This window comes from Micropterus dolomieu, linkage group LG19 (assembly GCF_021292245.1).
Source record: "Micropterus dolomieu isolate WLL.071019.BEF.003 ecotype Adirondacks linkage group LG19, ASM2129224v1, whole genome shotgun sequence".
Taxonomy (NCBI): Eukaryota; Metazoa; Chordata; class Actinopteri; order Centrarchiformes; family Centrarchidae; genus Micropterus; species Micropterus dolomieu.
Window position 1 is genome coordinate 189898 of NC_060168.1, and position 23021 is coordinate 212918.

At 39.1% G+C, this 23021-nt stretch overlaps 1 long non-coding RNA gene across 1 annotated transcript; it reads right to left on the bottom strand.

The window, feature by feature from the left end:
- Positions 1-10214: 10214 nt before the first annotated feature.
- LOC123958269 lies at positions 10215-13055 on the bottom strand. The gene is made up of 5 exons (XR_006822022.1): positions 12961-13055; positions 11767-11790; positions 11513-11606; positions 11138-11339; positions 10215-10512 (listed from the first exon to the last, which is right to left on the bottom strand). It is a non-coding gene; the product is annotated as an uncharacterized LOC123958269 (long non-coding RNA).
- Positions 13056-23021: the final 9966 nt, after the last annotated feature.

Here is a 23021-nt window from a genome sequence, read left to right on the forward strand (position 1 = left end):
CTGTGGAGTTGAATCAGTTCTCAAGCAAAACTTTAAATTCCTTGCCGGCTGGTAGCCCCAACTGACCAAGAGAAGTAAATGTTAGAATTTTTAAGATTTCATTAATGAGAAAGGCTTTTTGGTCATATCAGTAAACTGAACCAGTTTTGGACTTGTCTCCTTCTTTTATAAAGCAGCCTGCCATCAAAATATTAGTGATTTGTTAGAGAAACAGGCTAGTACAGCCTTACATACTGATCTATCTGGCAGCGATTTTAAGATGCGATATGAACAATGACAAGAGAAATTGTCATCACTATATGATCTATTGAAATATTTCACTTTGTGTAATTAATCTAGAATTTATGATAGTTTGATTTTTTAAAATTGAATTACTGAAGAAAATTAACCTTTCCAGATATCCTGTTTTTTTTTTTTTTTTTAAAGATGCATTGGTAGAGTTTACTTCATATTTTCATTCCCTGCAGCATTTATTGCACATTTCTTTTCCTCTCATAGTCAACAGTGTTGATCATATGAGACCTGGTGCCCAGAGAGCTGCAGAGACCTGTGAAGCATCCTCAGTCTGCTGGATGTCTGTATCTGATGGGGTGGACTGACATGGAATGCCCTTCTCCCCTTTTGTTTACTTTTAGTTTTAAATATTGTCCACATGTGTTTTATGTCCATTTAACTCACTTTGTCTTTACTACGGACTGAAAATATTACATTTCACATTATGTCTGTCAATTCCATGGACTAGCTAATCATACAACACAGATAAAACATCAAATATTAAAACTGAACTTTTGCTAAATGAGAGAAATTTAGTATAAGTTGAAAAGTGAAAATACTCCCAAAACATGTTTCATGTTTCATATGAAATGTGATCATGCGGTGTATTTCTGTGTGTGCTATTTCACTTTCAGTATTTTCACTTTCTACCTTATACTTAAAGATACATTAGGAGTCAAATACCCAGTACCAGAGCATGCTGTTGTTGAAGACTGGCTTCTTTGCTGCTCTGATATAAATCTAATTTAAACACAAACATTTGTGCACATCCAAACTAACCTGTGGGTAAGTGATGAAACACTGACTGACCTGCACAAAGTAGTAATGACTACCTAGGTGGTATCATTAATTGTGACGTTAGTCTAAAGTCTAAGAGCTGATCGAATGCACCTGTGGTAAATAGGTGCATCTAAACCTTCTCAGAGGTCACAATAAATAACACCTCCTACGGGCTTCAAAACTATTCAGAGTGCAGATAATTCTTTATTTTCACAACAGAGTTGAACTTCTCAGTGAATATCACATTTGTCTCTTAAAGAAATGTCCTAATAAAACGAATATAGAACATCAGTAACAGTTATTATAATGATAGAACCTGCTGATAGGAAAACAGTGTCATAATTTGACATCAGCAGTGTTCAGGTGTTGTGAAGTAAAAGTTAAAAGAAAAGGCTAAACAAGCACTAATGTGCAGGATCTTAAAGAGCCATGCTGAAAGCTGGGACTGTTATTTCCTGTGTAGCTGGATGGTGTTTCATCTGGATGTGTTCTGCAATCAGCAGCGCTGGCACATGAAAGACAAGATGGGTACAGAGTTACTGACAGTAAACACAGTTAACTACCATAAACATACTGAACTCTGAGATCACCTCTGCATGATAACCTCTCTGGCATGTTCCAATGATTAGGGTGGCAATGTGAAATATACTGTTTATTCACGTGTGCAATATAAATCTTGCTGCTGGACATTGCGCAGTGATAATCTATACTGAAAGGCCATGTGCAATAATAATTTATGCTGCTAGACACCTGTTGACCACTCAAGTCAGCTCTATGTATATTTATTATCAAGAACTGAGTCAACTACTTGACATCACAGATTTCTATCCCACAAACAAACTCAGAAGCAGCTCTAACACACCTTGTCTAATATAACTTTACCCAACTCAGGAACATCCCCCTAGTTACGGTTACAGCCCAGCTACCTGACTTCACCACAGCTGCAGAGTTCTGCTTGCAGCCCGCGGAAGGTAACGCTCATATTTGCTAACAAAAAAGGTGAATGCAAATTTCGGCAGGCGGCCTACAACATCTGTTCTGCCGAATAATGAATCCACCTCTTAAAGTCCTTTTCAGTGAAGAGTTTGATCAATGTGCTGTGCAAAATCTGTGTAGTTATCACCCCATATTTTTTGCTGAATCTCAAGGAATGCTACTTCTTAGAGTGTAATAAATTATTGTATCTGACTAACAGTTAGTAACTGAACAGTCACTCCTTTCAAGTACCAAGCCAAATCTAACTTTGCCCGATAGGAAAGTTTAATGTTAACATTACATCAGCTAAAAGACGAGCTGAGGCTTTACATTCCAACTTCACACAGACCCTTTTTGTTTTATCACCCTAATGTCTAGCACTTCTTTTATACACGCTGACTTCTCTTTGACTCTTTAAAAACTGGGGTTAGTATTGACAGTAGGTTAGCACACACTCCATTTCACTTAGCTTCGTTAGCACTGCTTGGGTTTGCTCGAAGCTACTAATTCGCTTAGCGAGCTAAGCTAACAAGCTATGCATGTAGACACCGATACTGTCACGGGTTTCTGTTGGTTAGGTGTGTCTTGTGTTTGTTTCTGTGTTCATTCCCTGCCCTTGTATTTGCTTTTCTCTGTATGTGTGTGTGTTACTTTGATCATTTGTTTATTAGTCAGGTTTACTTATGAGTTCATTAGTGTTTTCTAGTCTTGTTTTACTGTCTCTTTGTTCTGTAGGTTTTTTGTCAGCTAGTTACTTTTTTGTCTGTGTTATGTTCCATTTTGTGACATAGTTCCTTGTGTGTTTCAGTTAGCTTTACTTCCTGTTTTAGTTTGGAGTTAGTCTGCCCTAGTGTTTCTTATCTTGTTTTACCTCCTGTGCCCACCCTTGATTGTCTTAGTGGTTTCACCTGTGTGTATTTAGTTTCTCACTCACCTGTGTATTTTCTCACGGCCATTTCATTCTAGATGTTCCTGTGGATCTTGTGTTTGTCTCTAGTTTCTCCAGTGTTTTTTGTGCTTCTCATGCCCTTGTGGATTTAAACTTTTGTTGGACCTTTGGATTTTCAGTGCTTTTGGACTGCTCACACCTAAGCACCTGTAAGTTTCTATGTTTTTTGCAATAAACCTCACCACCTCTCCAGTTTCTGTCTCAGTGTCTGCATTTGTGTCCTAACTTTTGTTCACCAGCTGCTAATTAATGTTAACACATAAATAAAATACCAGAATTTCACTCACCAACTGGAGCACAGGCTTCCTGAACGGCCTCCTCTACCATTAACCGCACAGCCTGCCATCCCGTATTTGCATGAAGAAATGTCCAAAAGCCTCAAACAGTACAGATGAAGAGCTCTGTGACAAAGAGACTAACAGATGGAGGGCCGTCTGTTAGCTTTGACAGGGCAGCAGCCACCTGTCAAAGTGACCACGCCCCTAATAATGCAGAACTTTAAGGCTTAATATAATTTAAACAGGTGAATTATAAAAAAAATTCACCCCCCTCACAGTTGTCATGAAGGGAAAAATTTGCAATATACACTAAACCCATCTTTTGAACCAGGCTGTAAACATGTTTTATTCTGCTGTAAAGTTGGGCATTTAAACATGGGGGGTCAATGGAGTGACTCCCTTTTGCAGCCAGCCTCAAATGGCCACTCGATGAATTGCAGTTTTGTTACTTCCTGATTGCATCGGAAGTGAGAGACTGAGTTTGCCGCTTGATACAAGCGTGATGGAAAAAGTATGTGAACCCTTTGGAATTACCTAGATTTCTGCAGAAATTGGTCATAAAATGTGATCTGATCTTTGTCTAAGTCATAAGAATAGACAAACCTCGTCTGCTTAAACTAATACCACACAAACTATTATGTTTTTATTGGACACATCGTGTAAACATACACAATGCCCGGTGGAAAAAGTATGTGAACCTTTGGATTTAATACCTGGTTGTGCCTCCTTTTGGCAGCAGTAACCTTAACCAGACGTTTTCTGTAGTTGCGGATCAGACCCGAACGGTCAGGAGGAATTTTGAACCATTCCTTTTTACAAAACTGTTTCAGTTCAGCAATATTCTTCGGATGTCTAGTGTGAGATGCACATTGTTTGTTGACAAGTCCGTCGCATTTGTGTACATTTGCGAAATTGATATCTAATCAACATGTGGGCAGAATTGAGATAACTTGAATGCTAATTAATACGAGGCGTAATTGACAAGGCTGCTTATCATAAAAACATAATATCATAGAAACATATAATGTATCCAGACTCTAACTGAATGATAATACCAGGTGTAGGTGGGGTGTAAGTATCACATTACATAATTTACATCTGACCCATATTTAGATGTTTATGTAAGTCAAGATATGCTCTAGAGGTTTAGAAAACACTAAATAGTCAAATTAAGCATTAAACACATGCACTGATAATTCCATTGTATGACAAAGCGCACACACACACACACACACAATCTATCACATGCACACATACAAAAAGGCAAGTCCCATCTATGTTCATTTCCAAAAACATCATCTCTTCTGGATCTAAATGGGCTGATGGCCACCATTGTTGTGCTATAGCATAACAGATAACATGCACCATGAGTACCACTGTGTCTTATCTTACAAAAGGACCTTGTTTCTTAAATTACCCCACAGAGATACATTTGAGACCACTACATACCAGGGGAACAGTGTACACTGCAATGACATCTTCTGTTGTGATTGCTGTCTGGAGCAATCAGACGCCCTCCCTTTTTCATTCTCCAAGTCCCGACATAGTTAGAATACTTGCATGGTGAAGTGGATTTTTAATTGCCTGGTTTACACAAATGTGCTTCTGTAGCAAGTTACACTATGATGCACATTCCAATCTAGTTTTTGACGTAACTGCCTTCGTTCTCAGTTTGCATTAATTTTAATAGTGATGCTTGATGCAGTATTTGAGCCAGGACTGGCCCCTGCAGTAATTTTTCTAGGAGGTCACTGCTTTCTCCAAAGGGACAATACACAATAGTGTGAAAACATTACACTATTATTACAAAACTAGTGCTGTGCCCATTCACAGAGGCCGATGTGACACCTCCCTGCGCTTTTTAGATGTAGTGCAGTGCTTATTCAAGTGTGCCACTCACAAAGGTTTCACCTACAACATTAATAACTAGGGTTGGGTATCATTTGGGTTTTTTAGGATTTTGCTGCCAAATCGTTATAAAAAAATTTCAAATTAAAGAGATGATTTTTTTGTCAATTCTTTTATTTAAAATTCTTTAAATTTAACAATATATTTTTAAAGGGTTCTTAAATATAAGAAAATACAAAACAATAGAAATTTAAATAAAACATTCACAATATATAAAACCTAACCCAACTAAAGTAATTTAACACTAAATAACAGTTATAGCACTAACAGCAAAGCTGCTTGTCATCATTAAACGCTATGGAGATCCCAATTCAGGTGCTTAAGATATTCATGTGATGTATTTGAAGTGGCTCTAATCACTATGTTTATAATAACAATGTATCAATTGATGTAAAAACAATGTGGCTGCTTGTAGTAATGAACCTACAGAGACATGTTGCCTGAATCTGCAGCTCCACTCAGCTTTACAGAGCTTCATCACAGAGTTTCAGCTCTTTGTTGAGCTATATTCAGCCAAAGGTAGTTGTACACTACCTGCGTACCACCAAATGGCAGACAGACACAGTATGTAACTAGCTGGTGAACATAATGGAGCATTAAGCAGCTAAAAAGCCAGATATTTTCCCCAGGAATTAGTAGAGATCAAAAGCAGAGCTACAGAGTTGATATTGGACTGTCATTCAGCAGGTGTCCAGAAGCACAACTTCAAATGAATGAGAAAGCTGGATGTAAGCAACTCTTTGCCATGATGATCTGCCAATGTTGGATTCACAACTTGTTTCTACTGCTCCCAAACAGCCAAGATGTTTAAAAGAGGCTTGTAGGTTAAAAAGTAACTGACAAATTCTGACTATATTACTATACTATCTGCTAGAATTAGCTTTTAGCCAGTACTTGACCGCTATCTAGCCACAACATACAAAGCAGGACAATGACATGCACTATCAGCTAACGCTACATAGTATATTCACTCAAACTCTGTTAATGCAGGTTGATACATATTCATACTGGTCCATCAGAGACACAGGCAGCACCTCATTATAGTATACAGTACAACACCACCAAAAAATGCACTGAATGCACTTCAGAAATTGTAAATTAGAATCAATACAGTTTCAATAAAAGCTAGAAATAATGTGTTGCCATACGTAAGAATATTGTATCTTATTTGTATTGTTTTCTTTCTTTGCGTCCCCATCATGGTGAACATATTTTGCACTCAAGTTGCACTTAAGTTTTATTTCCATGCAAAGAAATACAAGAGTAGAGCGGGGGAGTTCTGTAGTTTTGTTCTGTTCTAATTGTGCTATGTTTAAAAATGTCACCAGACCACATTGGTGAGCCTCTTGCGACCTAAACAATGTTCTTGTTGTCTCTTCAGAGAAGTATTCTGTAAATAGATGTGATATAAATGAAAATATAAAAGCTACTGAGATTAAAAACAAGCATTACACATGAGGGGGAGGCAGCCTCACCATAGGAGACTGATAAAGTATTCTGACTCAAGTTAAGACTTTTTTTTAAAGACTTTAAGTTCCCATTCAATTAAAGATTGAATAGTGCTTTATTATAAATATTAAACAGTGTAAGAGCACATTTACATCATATCTACTAGCTCATGCTGATCCTCATCTATAACTGTCATATCTTTAAAAAGTGTACGAAAGAAAAAAAATGCAATTACTGTGTGAGAAAAAAAAAAAACAGACTGTGAGTTAAGAGTTTTCCAGACAGGACAAGCAGGTCTATCGTCACCAGTCCCCAAAGATCTGCTCTGTAAACAGACAACTTCCTGAAAATAAAACAGTTGTACTGCGGTATGACGTACAGAGAGGCAGTTGGAAAATGGATAAATAATTGCGGCTCTCATAAATTAAAGATGACAGAGAACAAAGGCTGTATGCTGCAATGATAGTTTCCAGAACAGCACTAAAAAGAGCACATTATGAATAAAATAAAATTATCCTATTTTTTTAAGCATTTTTCAGTTTATTGAATTATCCTTTGAGGGATTCTGGGTGGACAAAGCATGTATATTTGATATTTTATATTCCAATCTTATTTAGCCATTTACAACAATGTGAATGTGAGCATTTGTCTCAAGAAATATTCACCTGAAAATAAATGTACCTTCTGCCAGGTGACTAATGGGTAGTAACACAATGAATTACAGAATGGAAGTGTTGTAGTAAGAAATAAGATTAAACAATTTAATATGTCTTAAGAAGTTTGACATTTCTGGGTAGCAGGGGGATGGGGTTGGAGTATTAAAGATGTGGCCACAGTGATGTCACCCAATGGTTTATGGACTACCACTTTGAAGTTTTGAGTTTGGCATATTGGCCATAGCTATCTTGATTTTGTGGCCATATTGGGACAAGACGGTGGAGCTGGGGAGGGATACGCATTGCTACGCCTGACAGGTAGCTGTGGTAGCAACTTGGGACCATACACCCTCTGATGCAGATTGTGAAACAATTCTCGCGGGCTGCATTACTGCAGAAATCACTGTTTGAATCAAAGAAATCTTTATAAAAAAATCATTGGCCATGTTGTGATTAGTTGTACTGACGAAACATTCCTATCATAGTTATCATGGTGGAGATAATGTGAATATTTAACTTATACACTACACTAATTCTGATCAGCTGTTGTGGAGAGTTTTCCATCACAGGCTTAATCAACTCAGAGGTCAGGGTTAGACTCAGAGTTTACTAAACCTGCTCTCTGGGACAGGGCCCAGGTGTCTAGACTGACAACACACCGAGAAACAGACAAGGGCAAACAGAAACACAAGGATGGGGAAAAACACCAGAGACACCGGGAAATGCAGACAAACTGACACAGCGTAACACTATTCTCTGTTTGCTCCATTCTGCCAACCTCTGAATGTGGGTGGGGCTGTTCTATTCAATCATCTTGGGTGTCCTACAACTGAATTGCACACAGCACATAACAACTTTTTTGTGCATGTAACAGGTTTGCAAAGTGAAAAAGCCCAAAGTCCAGCCAAAAGGGAGTTCCCATCTCCTACAGAAAGCTCTGCTCTGAACTGACTGAAAACAGCTCGTTTGTGGTCCAGCCGCTGTGACGACACAGGGATGAAAACAAAATGCGCCTCATATAACGCTCGCCAAGCGTCTACTCCAGCACACCCTTAAAAACACATCAGGTTATAATAAATGCATTACCTATCTGTGCCTGTGCTGGGTCCTCCTGCCTCTTCTGTGCCTGCCACAGCACCTTTTTCACCAAGGAAGAGGTTGGTTAATTTGGAGCATTTAGCTGCCTGTTGTGCCAACATTTTTGTCTTCTAAATTCTTATTTTTCGACACCAAACATTTCTTTTTCCTCTTTCTTTCTTTTCGACATAGGCCTATTTTCCTGCACTGTTGTGGTTGTCACACAAACCTGGGCAGCCCGACAAAACGTATTGAGATTAAACTCGTCCTAGATGGAGAGTAAACTCTTTTCATCGGCGCCGTTGAGCCATCTAGATTTCAGCAAAATCGAGGATCGGTCCGTTGACAGGGGCTGCCCGTATCCCCCCTCTATATTGAAAGTATTTGGCCCAGTCTAATAGAAACAGACTGCATTCACTGCAGCTGACCGGCTGGCCAACGCGGTTGCAGATCATTTAAAGTTGAACATAAGAAACTGAAAAATAAAAAATGAAATGAAATGGACCAGCCGTTCGGGACTGTTCTCAAAATTCTCAATGGCCAGTCCACCCCTGGCGCTCACCATAGTGTGACTGACTCGAACACCAATCCACTTGTTGTGCTAACCTCAGCGCCACCGCCCTCAGCTTCATGCCCCAACTTGTGTGTGTCTCTAGCCTTCCGAACTTCAGACACTTGCCCATTCTGAGTCATTGATTTAATCCTACGAAAGGACAAAAAAAAATTTATCTTAACTATGGTAATACAGGGGGGTTACTTTGTATGGTCTTCAGGTCCTTATGACCTTTACAACATTTTAGACTGCAGAAACCAAACAGGGTCAATAGCCCTCAAAACACATTGTGGGCCTGCTGCCCTGCCCTCTTATTAAAAGTTGACCCAGTGGTTGTACCTTCACAAAAGCATCACAAAATCCATTCTAATGAGGAGGCCTGCTCTCAGGTTAGAAGGCCTGGAGGAAGGGTCAGGAAAGGCTACAGAGCCTATGGCATTAGTACGCAAGCTATCGCTGCGTCAGCCACCGTCTTCTCTTCCCTCATATGTTTCTCAATTGCTTTGTCTTCCCTTTTCCCTCCTTTTTTATCTCCCCTTCTTCCCCCCTGACCCTCTCTCTGACTCCCTCCTCTCTGTCTGACAGTCAGTGAGGTGTGCAAAGTAATTTTTGGAGGCCATTTCCACGTCCCGGGAGAAGCTCTGAAATGTAGAATTTGCATTCATCGCAGAACAATAGAGAGCAGCCGCTGAGAAAATCTAACTCTCGAAAAGATGATGAGAACAGAAAAATATAGCCAAGTATATTGTGGGAGATAGTGAAGTGTACTGATGATGCAAACATGTTTTTATACAGTTGAATAGAAAATAGTTCCTCATTTGATAAACATGGTTTTATTGACAAATTTGATCAGCTCCACACTATTCTCACCCATATCTCACCATATATTATTAAAAATATGGATAATGGTGCCAGTAGTAGGGTTTTAAAGGTGTGTGCTGAATTACTAGGGACCGTCTTCATCAATTTATTTCCAGAATTTTCTACACTCATGTTTTACACCCACTGTTTAACGATCACCATTATCTGTGTACCTGTAAGAATCATTCCAAATCCCTTAAGAACTATATAAGATCACTTTTTCACACAGGGCTGTCTAGGTTTGGATTTTTTTCTCCCCTTAATAATTAAAAAACGGCGTTTAAAAACTGCATTTTTGTCTAATATTCCAATTAGTTTGATCTGAAAGTTTGACAAACATGCAAAAAACTAAATCAGGAAGGGGGCAAACACTTTTTCAGACCACTGTAGATAGTAAAAACAACATGAGTTATACCAATTCTGACAATGAACTATAAATCAAAACCTACACCAAGTTTTGTTTACATGGTATTTATTTGCTATCAATTTCCCACACATGTTGGTATTTTATGTCTGACATTGATTTGATACACTTAACACAATTTGGTGGACATGAACTTTTATCTGTCCTTTTTTATTAAGAACAAAAACCCCAGGCTGTCCGGGTGAAATTGTTGTTGTTAGAAAACACTGCTTCTGCTTAGCTAAGACATTCACCGTTTCGATGAAGGTGGGACTGATGGTGTATTTTAGCCATTACTCATTGGTAGTCAGCTAAAACAGCATGTCCAGAAACCAAAGCAATGGTGGACCCTGTGAAGGAAAACAGAGGGTAGTAAGTTAGCAGGGAGGTCCGTGACCTCAGCCCAGCAGCAGCATCCCTAAGAATGAGAATAAGGCCTTACAAATACTCAACAGGGCAATTAGCCCAGGTGCCCAGAGTTACTGCAATCAGTCTCAGCTCTTCACCTGCAAGGGAGAGAGACTGCCTACACATGACCCCACAGACTGCGTCACATCCTGCAGAGAGTCCTGTCTGAGAGAAAGGGCCTTTCTAAAACTGCTTGCTCCTCCCTCTCCCTACCTACTTCCACTACGTTTGCTCGTTCATGTGGAGGGTCCGCCACATTGAGTGCCATCTGAAACCAATAAGGGCGGATTGGTACTGGGTTGTTCAAACCCTCCAATGCTGAGTGAGCACCGATGCTGGCTTGTTGAAGGTGTGTAACACCCTTTGCTGCACGATGGGGGACCTTTCTTTCAATTTAAGTTCCGTGTGACCTCGCCGGTTAACATGTAAGATTTTTTAATTCCGAAACTACACTCACAACATTGTGTTTAATAAAAAATGATCTTGTATGATAGACAATACAATTGTTGTTTATTTGATACACATATTATAGCAGTGAGTGCAGCGGTAGCATCAGATCCTATTTACTCTGGGGGGAGAGGGTAGTTTGTCTCAAGGTTGTCGCTGGTCTGGAGGTTGACTCCGACCAGAGTTCACTTCGTGTCAGAGTGGAAGTGGCGAGGGTCTAATTTCGGAAAGGCCCAAAGAGAGTGTGGTAGGCAGAGGAAGGGCCTTTTGTTGGTGGATCAGGTGCCACAGATTGGACAGGAGTTAGTTGATTGAGAGCTTCCTGGGAAAAAAGAACAGAACTTCACAAAAAACTACATTGGTCATAACAATATCATGAAAGAACTTGATTGAAGTGCAGACTTCAATGATGTTCTCCATGTTGAGAAGTTCACAGTCACTTTAGAAGGTATTCATTATCAGAAAAGTAGAAAGAGAAGGATGAAGAGGGTGCACCTTTTGAGACAGGCAGTGCTGTGTATCTGAGGCCTTGGCAAGGAGATAATGTAACATAGTTGAAGGCAGGACATATGCTTGTAGAGGCTTTCATCTAATCAGAACAGGTGAGAAGGCAGATGGAACGGGACATAGCAGCCGCCAATATAATAAGACAATATTGCCAAAGCTACATATAAAGTACATAAGAACAATTAATTTAATACATTTCATTAGATAAGCAAATTAAACAGCAAAAGTTCTCTCTCTCTTACATTAGCCAGTTACCCGGTGCAAACCTGGGAGATAAGAAAAAGAATTCATCATCAATTGAAGACTTGTAGCTCTTCTTTTCTTTCTTCTACCATTACAATTCATCTTAACATTTTCTCATAAATAAAATGTATGTTAAATTTTTTTAATTTTCGTAAGTAATGGTGTCTTGTAATCAAATGCGAGATGGGCCAAATATTTGGCATGACACAGGATGGATTTTATGGATGGAAAACAGTAACATGACCTTAATTTATGAAATTTACCTGTTTGCTTTTGATATTAGCAATATGGAGAAATACACATTGTAGTTTCATTCTCCGGGTGGCACTAATACTTGTATAGACTTTTAACCCCCCCGCCACACACACACACACACACACACGACAATGTAAGGGGGATTTATCACAGGTGAATACAGGAAATAGACCTTTACAGATCAATCACTGACTTATCAAAAAGAGTCAGGCTTAAAGATTGGCCTTGTCACAAAATGATCCATAGACCATGTCTGTGTGTGTGTGTGTGTGTGAGAGAGTGAGAGAAAGAGAGAATGAGTGTGTAAAATACGAGAGTGCATGTATGTGAACAATCATCCATTTGTGTATATGTGTTCGCTGCTGTGTGTGTTGGATGTGAGGACTAATTTACTGTCCCTGTTCGTGCGTGTGTGCGTACCTGCGTGCCTGCTTGTGTGCACTGACTTCATGTGAAATAGGAATGTATAAATCTTATGATCACTCTGATGGTCTACAGAAATAATTCCCTTGAATAAAGTCTCTTCTTTCTTAAGTAGCTTTGTTGGGTTTCAAGCACTTTCCTTTTTCTTGAAATTGACTGCCTAATATAAATCCAAGTAAATATATATATATTAGTCATATTAGAGACTTTATTCTCCATGTATGTTGAATTATATACTTGCTTGTAGACAAGTGTAATATTTTGTTCAGATGACCTGCTGTGCACTGACTAAAAGACACTGTAGGTCATGCTTGCAAATAATTGGAATTAATTTAAGGTACCCCATCGAGATGTCTTGTAAACAAACACAGTTATGTTTAGATAATATTAATTTCCTTCCTCATAAGTCATTTTCAAAGGCAATTTATAAAAACATAAAAATGTAGCATTTACTTCAATGTTTGCTATCTAGCAGTCTTCTTTGTCTCCTTCTTTTTTACAGAGTACATACTTACTACATATCTTGATGCATTAGCTTCACCTGCTGCTGATCAGTGGAAAAGCGTGAAACCGTCCGAAGTACTGTAAATGTGTCCCACATGTGCTCGAAATGAAAACAACAGGGACCCACTCTTAAAAACATTGCGCACTTACACTCAAAGGCTAATTTATTAGATACACCTGTTCAATTGCTTGTTAACACAAATAGCTAATCCACCAATTGCATGGCAGCAACTTAGCATTTAGGCATGTAGATGTGGTCAAGACAACTTGCTAAAGTTCAAATAGATCATCAGAATGGGGAAGAAAGGGGACTTAGGCATGGTTGTTGGTGGCAGAGGGGCTGGTCTGAGTATTTAAAAATAAACTGCTGATCTACTGGGATTTTCATGCACAACTGTCTCTAGGGTTTACAGAGAATGGTCTGAAAAAGAGAAAATATTCAGTGAGCGGCAGTTGTGTGGACGAAAATGCCTTGTTGATGTCAGAGGTCAGAGGAGAATGGGCAGACTGGTTTGAGATGGCAACAGTAACTCGTTACAACCAAGGTATGCAGGATACCATCTCTAAACGTACAACACGTCGAACCCTGAAGCAGATGAGCTACAGCAGCAGAAGATCACACCAGGTGCCACTCCTGTCAGCTAAGAACAGAAAAATGAGGCTACAATTCACACAGGCTCACCGAAATTGGACAATAGAATATTGGAAAAAACGTTGCCTGGTCTGATGAGTCTCGATTTCAGCTGTGACATTCAGATGGTAGGGTCAGAATTTGGACATGAAAGCATGGATCCATCCTGCCTTGTATTATAGGTTCAGGCTGGTGGTGGTGGTGTAATGGTGTGATGAGATATTTTCTTGGCACACTTTGGGCCCCTTAGTACCAATTGATCATCGTTTAAATGCGACGGCCTCCCTGAGTATTGTTGCTGAGCATGTCCATCCCTTTATAACCACAGTGTATCCATCTTCTGATGGCTACTACCAGCAGGATAATGCACCATGTCACAAAGCTCAAATCATCTCAAACTGGTTTCTTGAACATGACAATGCGTTTATTTTAATCCAGTGGCCTCCACAGTCACCGGATCTCAATCCAATAGAGCACCTTTGGGATGTGGTGGAACAGAAGATTCGCATGATGTATGTGCAGCCGACAAATCTGCAGCAACTGTGTGATGCTATGTCAATATGGACCAAAGTCTCTGAGGAATGTTTCCAACACCGTGTTGAAAGCATGCTGTGAAGAATTAAGGCAGTTCTGAAGGCAAAAAGGCGGTCCAACCCGGCACTAGCAAGATGTACCTAATAAAGTGGCCGATGAGTATACACTACTAATGGTCAAAACGTCCACAGGGCATCTTAAAATTAATACCAGTCCCGAAATATGTAGTGCTTTCTAGAGACTTTCCTGTGAATCAGTTCATAGTAGGAAATTACAAGAAAGTCTGGGACCTGTAAAAAAAAATAAAAGCATTTAAAACATTTTAAAGGATTTTTCTTTTTGGTGTTATGTGGAACTTCATAGTGTTAATAAATGTGGAATATTCACAGCAAAATAAAAATTTAATGGTACTAAATATATGGAGCGTTCTCATCTCAGGGGGTCCAATACCAACGCTTTCAGAAAAAGTGACAAAGCGTAGTTATTTGACTGTGAGACGCCCTGGGTGTGTCTGTATGCGACACTCCACTTCAAACCAGAAGTGAAAACCTCACGTTGGAGCTTGAGAAAGAGTTAGGGGATTACCAAAAAAGGGCTTGGCTTCATGTTTTGGGAATCATGAATGTCTTTTACTGTAAAGTTGTTGAGATATTTCAACCAACAGACTGACCAACATTGTCATCTTAGGAGCCATGCTGCTAACCTGGGTAAAAACAAACTGAATGCTCAATTTCTGCGTTTTTGGTCTTATGACATACTTCATTAATTATGATTATTAATAATAATTATTATTAATTATGAAATAACTAATTTCAACAACTTACTTGTGCATTGAAAAGCCACGTTCCACCCGAGCCAAACAAAGTTCTTTATTGTGATATGCACTACAGTTACAGTAAAGCAGTAAAATCTCAAACCGAAAATAGTGCAGCACAATAAATTGAAATGTAAACCTTAAATGTAAATCTTTAGATACTTGTAATATGTGTACATTTATAAATTCATTGCACATTTCTTGTGAAATAAAGTTCAACTTAAGTCTCTTTCAGAGTTTCACAGTTTTGAGTCTGAGCGAGTGATTAAAGGTCTTCTGGCTGTAATAAGTCTTGCCATCACTTGGCCTGTACTTGCATCATCAGTTTTGAACGGACCATTTCTGTAGGCGCAGAAAGAACTGACAAGTGAACTGGTGTAATACAAGCATGGCAAATGTCAAATACTTGGAATTAAAGTTGATGATCGGCAAAATGTTCAACAGAAGCAAAATTTCATCTCAGAATACAAATCTGCAGTTATCTGCAACTCACACCAAAGTTGAAACTCCGGTCAAGTTTGCACAAATGGTAAAAAAACCCTGTCATTCCAGTTCAACCCAAACGTCCCATTAAAATGCATGGGGACTCTTTGTTGACATTTTCAAAAAAGACACAACTACTGCAGCATGTAGCCAGACAAGTCACTTTCCTTTCTTGCTGCCCTGTTTTTGGCCTTGCTTTGAACGCAGAAGTCACAGTGTATCTTCCCCAGAATAACAATTCCCACTTCTTAAAATAACAATACATAATACTGTATGGTAAACACAAGTTAGACTTAAAAGGCCACAACATATGTTGACGTTATCTAAGTTGTTTATACATAAGATTTCGATATGTTTTTCTTACATTTTACCAAAACCGCTATTTATAAAAAGCTGCTCTGTGCTCTCTTGTATCAAGATGTATACCAATGACTGGACCAATGGAATTTTTTAAATTAGGAATGAACTATTTGCCAAACATTCTGCATTTGTTTTCAGTATTTTCAGTTAATAACCTAATCAGATGTGACAAAACTAGACAGTTAAAAATAGTTAATTCCAAAAAATGTTCTCGCAACTACTGAGCTGGTCATTAACCATATGCACATAACAGCAGCAGAGAAGAATGCATGAAGAAGAGTGAGTCATGTACGCAAAGCATGGTGTAATGTGAGATGTATTAATTATTTTTTTTGTATAAAATGCTATTGACAAAACAAGCCTTATTGGTAGTATGTTTACCTAACATATCAATCCAATCCAAAGTGTGCTTGAATCCATTCATGGCTGTTCATGTGTAGCTCAGGCTTTTGCATGTGCACCCTGGTCCATAATTGAGATTTGCATAATAGAAACATGCATATACATGGTTTTATAAATCTGACTAAGTGAATGTCTGTCTTACTGCATACACTGCTCATACAAACTGCAGTGGAGGTTTTGTCTGCTGACAAAATGAAACAACTAACATAAAAATGCATAGGTATTCATTTAATTATTTTTTATGTATGCCACGGGCCCAGTTATAGTTCTGGGGCCTTTCCAATTCATCCCCTAAAAACATTGCCACTCGCACACACGCACACACACACACACACACACACACACACATCCCATCTGGTATTGAACACATGACCCAAGCCACATGCATACACAAACAGTTATGCATAATGAGACATACTTTTTTCAAAGAGAGAAGAGGCAATACAATGTTATGCCTTTTCCCTAAACCCTGAGCTCCAATCTGATTAAAGGGAAGATCAAAGAGAGGCAGTCAGGTTTCTCTGCACAAGGCCTGGCTCTAATTCGCCTGAGGGGGAAAAAACAATTGTATTTATTCTATTCACAGGGGTTCATTTGTTCTCTTTCCTCTCTCTCATTCGTGGCTGATGCTTCTCTTTAACCATTTCTGTATTTTCGTATAAGTTTTCTGTTTCCTCTCGTCAAGATCTTACTCCTGTCTTTATTTTAGTTTGTCACAGAAATAATAAATAGTCCCTCTCCCGCCCTTTTATACCTACCTCCCCTTACATCTATATACCTCATTTACCTCTCACTGCCCCCCATCTCCCCCATGTGTGTTTTTCCAACACAGCCTCTAAGATCTTCTTAAGCTTCAACAATGGTAAACAATTCTTTTGTTGCCTGATCCAATTAAACAGCTAAAAGTTGCATTCTCCACTGTGGCTAGCTAACACCTTTCCCTTTGTGTATTCGGCAAATCTCAGACATCTATCATGCTTCTCTCCATAAATTGGCCCTGTTTATTAAAACGTATCAGGAATTAAATATCCATTTGTTCTCACAAGGATGATTTTAAAATAGACATCATGACATACATTATAATCTGCCTTTAATTTTATTAAAAGGTACAGTGACTACACAAAACTCTGTCCAAAAGTTTCTTATGGAAGCCCTGAGAGGCAAGTGAGAAAAAAAAATCTGGTGATCCACCGAGTCTGATGTAAATTATTTTCTTTCCGTTGTTTATAACCTAAGAACAGATGGGGAAAAGGTTTTGCCAGAATAATCTTTCTAGATTCCTTTTTTTTTTTTTTAGGACATCTGTGAAACAGGTAGGGAAAACATTTTTGGCAGATGAAGAAAAGGCAGGTGACATTATTTTGTCAGGTATTTTTTTTAAGTATTTGTTGTTCCATTTCTCTCTCTGGTTCTCTCTCAGCATTTCATGTAGAGTTTTCTGAATTGGAAAAATACATTTACATTCAAGCAATTCTTTGTACTGTATTTATTATTATTATTAATAATAATAATAATAAAAATTCCAAAAAGAAAGACTTAAAGACTAACTGCACACTCTCTGCTGTGGTGATGTACAGCTGCAGTCCAGGGCCCTGTGACATCACTGATGGGCATGGTTAGTGGAAAACAGGGCTTGGAACTTTGGAACTGGAAAAAGTAGATGCTTTCACTTTCCAATGGCAAAGGATTTCATTTCATTGCATCCATTTAAAACACCTCAACAAGCGTTAACTGAACTTCTTGTTGTTGTGGTCATAATGTCACTTTTTCGCATCATTTCATTTAGTTTTTTTTACTGTAAGGTCTTCAAAAGCCAATCATGGTAAACAAATCTAATCAGAATACATGGTAAAAGCTATTTCTCCAAACTAAATTGTGCAGCTGCTGCTGTTACCAGTGCTCCTGCTTTCGTTAATATAAAGATCATCATGCTTCTACTTTATATATAAAAAGAGAGAAAGAACAGTACCAGTTCTGAGTTCAGTCAGTTATTTTTCTCAATAATGCATCAAGGCTCAAAGTGATGCTGTAATATGTTACAGTGGGTGATGTAACCTTGGGTCCCAAATGAGTTACTGATGAGCTGACACCAGTGGAAAATATATTAAAAGGAATCTAAGGTTTCACTGCCAATTTATTCTTGTGGTGTGATTTGATAATCTTGATAATATCACCCAGAGACACATTTTTGTTGGTAAGCTGACAATGAATGTGGAAGATTAACTGTGGAAAGCAACCAAGATGATTTTGTATGGACAACGGAGGATACTTCCATCTATTGCAAAATCTTTCCAGAGGTCTGGATTTCAAAAGCAACTGAAAGAATATTGCTCAAAACCTGGAGGATGTCTTTTTTGATTCACTTATGGATTCCTCTTTTTTAAACAACCCACAACAAACTGCCGCGATTTTGTAAGGGCTAGATTATTACGAAAATGTTAGAGTGACAGTATTGTGCTAATGCAACAATAACAGTATATGATGATCAAAATGTCATCAAAATTTCTATACATATTACTGTAAATTGTATCTTTGTCCCTTCTCTGCTGCATAATTGGACTGTGATCAACAAACGCACACAGGGCTGCCACCAAGAGAAGACTAATGGGCTGTCAACTTAAACTCATACTTTATTTTCTTTCTTTTTAACATTTCTTTCTTTGTCTTCATGGCTTCTGCTATATCTTGTCCTACCTCTGATGTGCAGAGACCTGAGTGCACCTGAGTGCAAAGAGTAATGTTGAAGAAATAGGTGAGGGAGGAGAAGAGGATGGAGGATGATCAACAATGTAGGGGAAAGGGAAAATGGAAAGAGCAAGGAAGATGGGTGAATGGAAGGGCAAGAGGAAAGAGATGGTGCAGGGTTCCAAAAAAGGTTGGAAAAAAGTATTTTAGAAGAGGAAAAGGGAGAAGGTAAAACAGGAGAAGAGTGGAAGGAGCAAAGGGAACAAGAAAAAGTGAAGAGCTAGCAGAGAGGGAGGACAAGAAACAAGTGGAAAGAAGGAAGAGAAGAAGAGAACAATATGACAGAAACAACAACACAAGACTGTATTGATACAACATGCGATGGAGGACTGCAGTCAGAAGGGACGTATAGAAGTGAAAAACAAGAACAAGAGAAAGAGGAAATAGAGTGAGCATAACAGGTGGAAGGAAAAGAGAGTATGGAAAAAACAAGAACACGGAAGAATGGGGGTGAAGAGAAGTACAAACAGGATGGAGAGACGACTGACGCCAGGGAGAACATTAAGGCCAGTTTCGTCACAGGACCCAAGAGAATTGAGATAAAAGCCAGTTAGCGGCTGGCTGCAGATTAAATCGGTCACTGTCACCTTGGTTTTGGCTGTCTCAAGTTTGACTGTGTCAGGGAAGGGACTGCAACCTGCTTACGAGGGGGTTTCATCATCTCCAACATGGAGTTTGGTTATGATCATCAAAATGTTTTTTATTTCTCTTCACCACCACAACAAATGTCTCACAGACATGATATCGTTGCGTCTCTCTATGGCGCCATCTCCAGTCTTGTTTGATTGTGTCATGGCACGGTCCTTCACCACTCCTACTTTTGCCCAGTAATCTATATGTTCTAGTGAGTATTTAGTCTTTTTGGTGATTGTCTTGAAGAAGTGAACTGCGAGCAGGCTTTAAAAGCCTCTGGTCTCCGCCTGCTCGCTGACAGTACTCCTTGTTAATATTTCATTAAAGAAAATTGGTTATACAGGTCTGTTTGGTCCACTTTTTGTCTTGAGCTGGGCCATGATACGTTGTCCTTAACTCCTAAAATCCACTGACCTCGGCAACTGCGCGTTAAAACTGCGCCGCGTTTGCCGGAGCTAATCGTGGCCATACTAGTCAATGCTTGTGAGTCCACCAGCGTGTCCCAGAAGCGGCTCTCTGCTCCGCAGAGAATAGGTAGCAGGTCTATTTTTGATGTTAGCCGTGTCAACAGCACAGAGCAGATCGAACTGGGCAGGAAGTCAGACACTTTTCAAAATAAAACACCCTGTGGAGGCTCCTGATCGTAAAACAACAATAAACATGGTTAAAACAGACACAGAAAAGAAATCATTTGAATACGTAGCCTACTTAATCACAATAGAAGCACAAAATGCAAACACAGATTACCAAACATAAACATATCAGCAAAATCAGGCAGGCAAAATGCTCTGATTCTAAAATGCTCCTTGTGGGAAATGCAGCCTCATGTTGACAGAACAAAACGGGGTCACAGAGAGCTATGAAGAAGGTAGTAGAAGCACAAAAATGACGAATTAATAAGTCAATAACGTGGGGCAGGCTGCACGCTCCGCTGCTGAAACACTTCTGAGACGCTTCCAGTGGACTTGGACGCATCAAAACCGTGCCGAAGCCGGAGTCGGGTTAATCATTCACTAACCTTCACCACGTGTTCATGTGTGAAGGTGTAACCTTAACAAAGTAGTAATTTCTACCCAAACCACAATTTTGCTTAATTTGTCATGGTTGTAGCTGTTTGTCCATGTGTGTGGCCTGTATGAGGTCTGTAACCTGTAACACACTAATGAAGACACAGAGATGTAACAGTGGTGGTTGTACAGGGTCATTTGCTCTCTCCAATTAAGGCTTCATCTACAGTAAAAAAAAAAAAGATGCAAATGTGCCTGGAAATGGCTCTCTCTGCTCTTAGCAACCCAAAGTAAAGTGTTACTGCTTTTACTTTTGCTAATATCTCTTTTTCTCTACTGCTGCAGCAGTTGAGTATGTCCACAGGAATCATTAGTTTTATCTCAAGCTGGTGACACAGCACACGCTGAGTCCACTGCCGCAACAATTTGGCTTGCTGAGTGTGTGATGTATAATAGTTTCAAAGACTGGTTGGTCTAATTATCGGTTCCCAGTCTAATCCAATCAAATACTGTTTGCATCTCATCCACACACTCAAATGGGCCCCATATTGCCACAGACACCAGTTTTGCAACTTTTTATTGAGAAAACAAATGCAGTAGTTTCAGACACCACAGTTGCCCACATTTTGAGAAAGCATCACAAAATTCAAACAGTCAAATGTTAAGTTTCGTTCTCCACTGACATATGAGACATATGAACAATAAACACACAATATAACGGAGCAAATATAAAATTTTAAGTCACAACAGAAGATTATAACAATCACAACACAACAAGAGGGCAAAATATGAAATATAATGTTACAATCTAAAAGAGCTAATACATTATATAAAGAAGCAAAATTAATGAAAATGAAAAGTATGACAAAATGTGTATTTAAATATGTATGGTGGTATAGAATACACAGATGTACAGTGCTTGTGGCAGGTTCTCATGGTATTAGGGCAGGTGCCCATTAATTGTTCAAGGGAATGCTGAGAGTAAACCAAGTGTACAGTATTTCCCTGTTCTGACCATAGGGCCACCCTAAGCATTGTCCTCATTAGGACATTCCTTAGCATTTTGTGAGTGCAGCTTGAAGCTCCTCAGACATCTAAAAGCAAGATAAAAGCATTCTCACCTGCTCCGAGGGCCTGTCTAGGATGGTAGCCAGATTAATGAGGCGGTACCGACATGCCAGGGTACCACCCGCCCATCTGATCTACGTGGACTGTGACTGCTGCAATAGAGATTGCATGTCCAAGAAAGCTGCCTTGTTTCAGGTGTTAAACTGAGGCTATTAATACTAATGTTGATAAAAACAGTAGAAAGTAATAGAATCTTAACTGTCTTACATGTTACACACACAGATTACTTATACCAAAGCCATGATAGGTTTTATTTAAGGAAGACGGCCAAGGCTGCAACTGCAGGCATATATTTGGGACAGGGTGTCTTGATTCAGCAGCAGACACTGAATGTTGGTATGGACCATGAAGCTCAGGCTGTATTGTACTGCATTTTTGCCAGTGGTCGAGAGATGACGATTTTGTTTACATCTTATCACTAACAACTGCTTGGATAACAAGGAAGAGAACACCAACTTAATGTCTCAAAAAAGACTAGAGTGGGTCTTTGCTTTATAGACATAAATAAAAATTAAGGAGGAAGAAGTAGCCACACAAATCACACAGATCAATGAGAAGACATTTGAAGATCCCACCTTATATAGATTGCCTATTGCCATAGTGGACTAGTATTAGTATTAATCAGAGTGTGGCCGTGGAGAAGAGACAATGCAAGCAAAATGATATGCCCTAACCAACATAAACTAACTTCCTTTCTGGCCACATATACAAGACAAGTAACATGCTAAGTCAACCACCGAAAAAGAAAAGAATATATGTTGAGAGAGCCCATAAAACATTGTTTTTAAAGAAATCATTTCCCTCTGAAGCAAGTTTTTATGTCTTTCCTCTGGAGATAAAGGATCACTTCAATACCAGCTCAATGCAATACACACTCACACAGACTTTAAGACCAAACAAGCTCACAGTCACTAATCTTTCCATCCCAAGAAACAGAATATATTCACAAAGACAGAGAAAAACACAGGAGTGGAAGAGGAGAGAGATAGCGAGAATGAGTGGGTGTGAGAACCCCTGTTTGGTTGAAAGTAGGGGTGCACTGATGAGACTTTTTCAGTCCTGATACCAATACTTTGGTACTTCGAGCTTTGGATATTCGACAATACCAAGTAAACTGTATACCTCACTGTGAGGAAGAGACTGGGAATCATTCTTTTCTGTGTAAGACAACATTATGTAAGATTTGGTGAGATTTGGCTCTTCTACTGTGAGTGTAATTCACCGCTGTCTAAATAAGGACAGCTGTACATGTGCATTTGTTATGATTACATTACAATCACCATCTAGGAAGTTGCCAAATTTGCTAACACAGGCAAACGTCAAGCAAATGCAACA